The following is a 6,307-nucleotide window of genomic DNA, read 5'->3' as shown; positions in this document are numbered from 1 at the left end:
TGATTAGTCTCAAACAAAACTGTGCATTTATATTTCCAATCTTTATAAAAATATTTTTAGACATTCCCTCCCGCTTTTTCAATATGGTGAGACATGAGCTAACATACATTTAAAGGTGTGATTCTTCCTAGTTTAGGAAGAAACAACTTCACACCATAATTTCCTTAAGCTATAAAGACTTAAAGCTAATATTTATCAGTTTTATATCCTTGAAAATGTATTTCATTGGGGTCACTGAATTGGTGAGTGTTTGTTCAGTAGACCAGCCCGTAGTTTTCATAAGGCCAAAAATAACATTAAGAGAAGGAAAGAGGGAGGTTGGGTTATCTCTGCAAGCAATTTGCACGGTGCCATTACACAAAATATGATATGTAGTAGATTAAGTCATACCCCTGCTCCCCCTCACATCTCCCCCTCATATCTCCCCCTCACAGCTCCCCCAGATCTTTCCCTCATAGCTCCCCCAGATCTCCCCCTCACAGCTCCCCCAGATCTCTCCCTCATAGCTCCCCCAGATCTCCCCCTCACAGCTCCCCCAGATCTTCCCCCCACAGCTCCCCCAGATCTTCCCTCACAGCTCCTGCAGATCTTCTCCTCACAGCTCCCCCATATATTCCCCTTCACAGCTCCCCCTGACCTCAAAGTACCAAATGGGGCGGCAGGCGGCCTTTTCCAGCATGCTCCGGCATCGCATCTCCCGGCATCTTTCCCCTTGCAAATCTTCCAAATATGGCCGCACAGCATCACATGGCGCCACGTTGCAATGACAATGCGACGCCATGTGATGTCACGTAGTATCCAGTTGTCATAGCAGCGGAAGTCACGTGATGCGGTTATGTCACGTGGCATCCCCATTGGCATGGCAACGCGGCGCCATTTGACGTCGCACGGCCATATTGAGAAGAGATGCAAGGGAAAGATACCGGGAGATGCTTGGAGATACCACCCGCACAGGTAAGAGAATGAAGCATCTTCAATTAGCGAACTTGTGAAATTGTAGTAACGGGTTCGCATGAACCGTGCAAACCGGTTGAATCCCACCACTGAGTATCTCCGGTAACAGCGGGATCCCTGGAGCTGAAATGTATGGGATTCAGCACAGGAGACCGCCTGCTTCACTCCTCTGTATACAAAAATACAAATCTTTTTCTTTTAAAAAAACGCTTGAATTGCTCCTTTAAGTAACATAGTTTATTTCCCGGCATTCACTGCTAGGCCGGCGGCGCATGCAGCTGAAATCCCCGGTCTGCATAGGGAAAGATGGGGGGTAAGGGGGAGGGGTGTGACAGGGGCGTGGCCATGAGGGCGAACCTGCCAGGTGACGTCATTGGCTGAACCGCCGGGGGTGTGGCCAGTGCTCCGTCGCAAGTTGTGAACACAGGTTTCCTGTCTTCAGAGAACTCTGGTCACGCAACGCGCCGGCCAAGGTAGGTACTGTGCCTTGCTCCATTGAAGGGGCGGTTCTTGTCCATACAGTGCACGCCATAGCACGCGCTGCAGCAGGCACTGGGGTCCTAGCCTAAGACAGGACTGTTTGATTACAAGACCAATGTAGTTGAAAGAGTGAGATAAATAATTTGATGACTTGTCCGTGTTGCCTAAAGACGTTTTGTAGTTTACCATTCACTGTAGAACCAGGGTGTTTACTATTTACTGTATTTTGTTAACATTTGAAACCACTGCTGTATTATTTTGTTGACTAAAAGATCACAATTACTAGTTATGGTTCAGTGCCTCACACTGTATTGTTTTGTTTATTTCTCTGGTTACTTGTAATATTATAAAACCAGAAGGGCAGGAGTTGTTATTGAGACACATACAAGAGATCATAAAAGAATAACTAATTAACAATTGATCAAGCTATGTTTACCAAGACCTGTTTGTAGAATTCAAGTTATCAAACCATGAACATTAAATTTAGCTCATTCAGATGTACCAGACTAACTTTCCCCCACAGACACTCTACTTCCCGATACAGAGGCATACTCCAAGAGTTTCCGTAGAATATAATGGTAATGTTGCAGCAGAAGGCCCGCATGCCTCCAAAAAAGGAAAAATAGTCTGCAAATGATAGCGACATCATCTGTAGGTACAGCAAATTAAGGTCACTCCCAAACCAAGATGCTCATGAGACCCCATGGTTGCAGGTAAAATAGACAGTATCTGACAAAAAACTATAGAGAGACTCAATGTTGGTTCAATAGCGTTGCAACTTTCTATTGACTGCTGCCACAATCTTGACCCAATAGCAATTTTTGTCCACCTGTAAAGTATTCTCAGCTGGTCGACACAACCATTTGTAGCTCAGGCACCAAGGTTCCCTGGAGGTAAAGGTCCAGAAAAAAGATATCTGGGGCTCAGATCAGGTCATTTTTTTTTACCTCTGCATTGCTTTTCCAATAAACCTTGCATTTTTGGAATATTGAGTCGCCCTTTTCTTCAATACTGACCGGATGGTTGTTGTCAGGGTCTCCTAGGCATCCTGCTCCTAGCCATAGTTCCATTCCTTGTCCACCGGGTGTGCTGCTGCTTTCTGTCTGCTATGGGGTTTGTCTATCTGTCTCCTCTTGTTGCTCTTCTCTGTGCTTATAGTTCCTGCTTCCTGTTTGTGTCCTTGTCTTTGCTTTATGTCAGACTCCATGCCTATACTTCTGCCGCAGCTTGTTCCTGTACCAGTCATGTTCTGTATCGGAGTTCTGTTCATATTAAATGCCCTTGCTATTTAACTAGATTGCCCCAGTCTGTTTCCTGCTAGCAAGTCCCAGACCTGTCCCTGCTCCGTAGTCTCAGTTCCTGCTCCCCTGCCCAGTTCCTGCTCCCGTCCTGCTGCTGCCTTCCTGTTGCTGAACCTCTGCATGTTACCACGACGATCCTGCTTGCTGCCTGCCACCGACCCCTGCTTGCCCACGACGATACTGCTTGCTGCCTGCCACCGACCACTGCTTGCCACGACGATCCTGCTTGCTGCCTGCCACTGACCCCTGCTTGCCCACGACGATCCGACTTGCCGCTTGCCACCAACCTCAGCCCGTGACCCCAACAATCTTGCTTGCTCCCGCTGTTCCGGCCACCGAGGTCCTACCCGCTCCTGGAGTCTCCCTTGTGACAGTTGTGCATCTCTGTTTTTTCCTGTTCCCCTCCCTCTCCCTGGAGGTAGAGGGACTGTGGATCATCTCTAAGGGACCCCCCATGTTAAGCAAATAATAATAAAAAACAAATAAAATAATATATATAGATTATACTGTAGATATAATATAGCATACGAACCAATCCAAGGACCAGTAAAGAGACAGCAAACTGCACAGGGTTAATCCAAAAAAAAACTGTATTCAAAACATAGACACACGTAAGCCGACGTTTTTGTCCCACATGGAGACCTTCCTCAGGATTAGATAGATATAATATATATACATCATAAATAAACAGAGCATATAATCCTTGATAAAGAACGCACCAGCGTTGGAAACGCGTTGGATTTTAGGTTTATGACCCAATGAAGTTTACATTTTTTTGGTATTGGGTCCTTTCTTTGCTCCGTTGGATCGTGCGCTCTTTTTTACTTTCTGCATCTGCTATCCTGGAAGCTGCACATCCTGCCAGTCCCAAACCAAGGATTCGTGAGTACTTTATTACTGCTACTAGGCTGCCTCCAATGAGACTGATCGTAGGGGGTTATTCCTGTCCATTACCCGTCTTCAGGAGGCTTATTACCTTATATTGCTAGCTACACTCACTATTATTGTGTTCTGGATTACACTTGGACATTGGCTTTGGCTATCATTGGTTATTATACCTAGCATTTGAGCGCTTCTTCAACTCTATCTAAATAAACAGAGCAGACTGCTGCTTTAAAACACATATATGCCAAACATCTGTGAAGAAAATGTAAAGTAGTAAGTCTAGATTATAAAATTGCATTGATACTACATAATTAATAATGGCACATATTCATAACTAAAATGATAGTCAGTTTCCTAATGTTTCACTTGAACTTTAAAAAAAAATGGAAAATTAGCAAGACGCAAAAAAGGAGATCTATGTAATATCCATTGGCTTACATACAGATGTACTAATACTTAGTCTATGGAGCCACTGCTGAAAAATCTTAAAGCTTCGGCTCTGTAGAGGGTGCTGCGTGGGCATGCTACGGGGGCTCTATGCTTCCGGATCGGACCCCCCGCAGTGATGATCCTCTGGTACCGGGCGGTCACGGTCCCGCAGCTTGCCCAAGTCCGCAAAACAGTAAGATTTGCTGCATCTGTACAGTAACTCCCTAAACACTCATGTATACAACACGTGGAGAGATACCAGGGAAAATAAGCATATTTGTATATTTAACGTCGCTCAGTTGCACAAAAATGATTTTGTTTCTCAGGTATCTCGGTTGTGTTCAGAGACGTATCTCTCCTCCCCAGAAGAATTCATATTTCACGCTGTTAACACTTTTACGGCTTCACCTGCTTGCAAACGTTTTAAAAAGTTTGATTTTGCACGAATCGAAAAACCTGCAAATCTCACAAGGGTCACAAATTTGGGTGACATTGTTGCACATTTCTAGATATACAGATGAAGAAAATAAACTAATTTACCAATTAGATTGTAAGCTCTTCGGGGCAGGGTCTCCTTTTCCTAAATGTTACTTTTATGTCTGAAGTGCTTGTTACCATTATGTGATGTGCATTACTGTTGTGAAGCGCTATGTACATTAATGTCACTATATAAATAAAGATATACATACATACAGGCCGATTTTAATCAATTAACCGATTTAAGCAGCACACTCCTAGAGGGCACCACTATTAGGGTGTAATTAATATATTTAGCCAATCACCTGCAACTGCATATTGAGAAGTCTTTGGGAGGCCAGACCCTCCTTCTTCTAGGTATATAATCTCCCAGCAAGGTCCCATTATTTCACTATTCACTTTACTTGCAGACATGTGAGTACCTTCACTGGTATATACCAGTTTTTACTTGCACTTTGTTATCTAAGCATATGCTTGGATATATTAACCCCTTCTGGGTTTATTTCACATAACATTAGTATGCATTTCACGTAGGGACCTGCTATAGAGACTTACCTTGACGTGGTTAGCAGGCTTGGCATTATTTGATCAAAGGATGTAAACCAAAAGTCTCCTTTATCATATAGATTTTTACTATATATATTCCCCATTTATTGCTATCCCAAAGAGAGAAGGGCAGGGATTCACTGTCTGTTTTTCACATTTGTATGGCCATCCCTTCGCCAGCTGCATGCTCCTTACATGGAGAAGCGCGGCGATTATATATTTGACATACATACATACCTACCTCATTACCATACTATTCTCAAATACTATAGTATGAATAAGAACCTAGATCCCTTTATGAGCTCTTTCCAAGAATTATAAGACAAACTCTCCTACTGTTTACTGTAAGTGTTTTTATTTGTGCCGTTTCAGGCCAGGAAAGAGTCATTTCCAGCAGTACAGCACCTTTCAGGGTATATAGCATGGGCAATTTACTGTAACTGTCAGATACTATTCCCTTTCAGAGATCAGCTGATTGACTATTAAGGTCATCATACAAAAGCCACCCGCATCATGCATTAAACATTATAATGTGGAACCTCCGCTGGAAAAAAGAGTGGGTCAGCTGTCCATGGTCACAGCAGGGGTTTCTAGTGATCTGTCAAGCAGTGATTGATTCATGTAGACGCGTTCCAATCTTATTCTGATCATTCTGAGCATCTTGCCTGGTGGCCATTTTCGGGTTGACGGTCTTCAATCCTTCAAGACCAGATGCAGATTTAACACTTTCCCTTGATTTTTAAATGTCCTGGATATAGAAATGAATAATAGATCACACACACGTTGAAATAACTGTGATATTTCAACACAACTAATTAATGATAAAATTAAGCCTGGGATATCTATGTTGAATGTCCTTTTACTGTATGTCTGCAGTGCTGGAGGGCGTAGCAATGTATTGTTTCTGGAACAAGAGTTTGGCTCCTTTTGTATCCAAGCTCTTTTAGGCTGGCGTAACACAGCTGTTCCAGATGGACCATGTTTTGCTGCAAACATGACAAATAGAGAACAGTGGATGCAAAAAAAAGCAGTATAAAACATTTATTTGTTTGAAAAGCCATTATCAAATGCTTCCTAAAGCACACATGTTTATATACTGTAGTCTAGACATAGTCCATGATTAAGTAGCCACCTGATTAATCTCTTGTTTATTATTGTTCATTGGCACCTACAGTTAGGGTGACCAGATTTTGAAAATGAAAAACCGGGACATTTTTTTTTTTACATAACAGTTT

Source organism: Ascaphus truei, chromosome 13, assembly GCF_040206685.1.
Source record: "Ascaphus truei isolate aAscTru1 chromosome 13, aAscTru1.hap1, whole genome shotgun sequence".
In the NCBI taxonomy this organism is placed as follows: Eukaryota; Metazoa; Chordata; class Amphibia; order Anura; family Ascaphidae; genus Ascaphus; species Ascaphus truei.
This window is presented reverse-complemented; position numbering follows the sequence as displayed.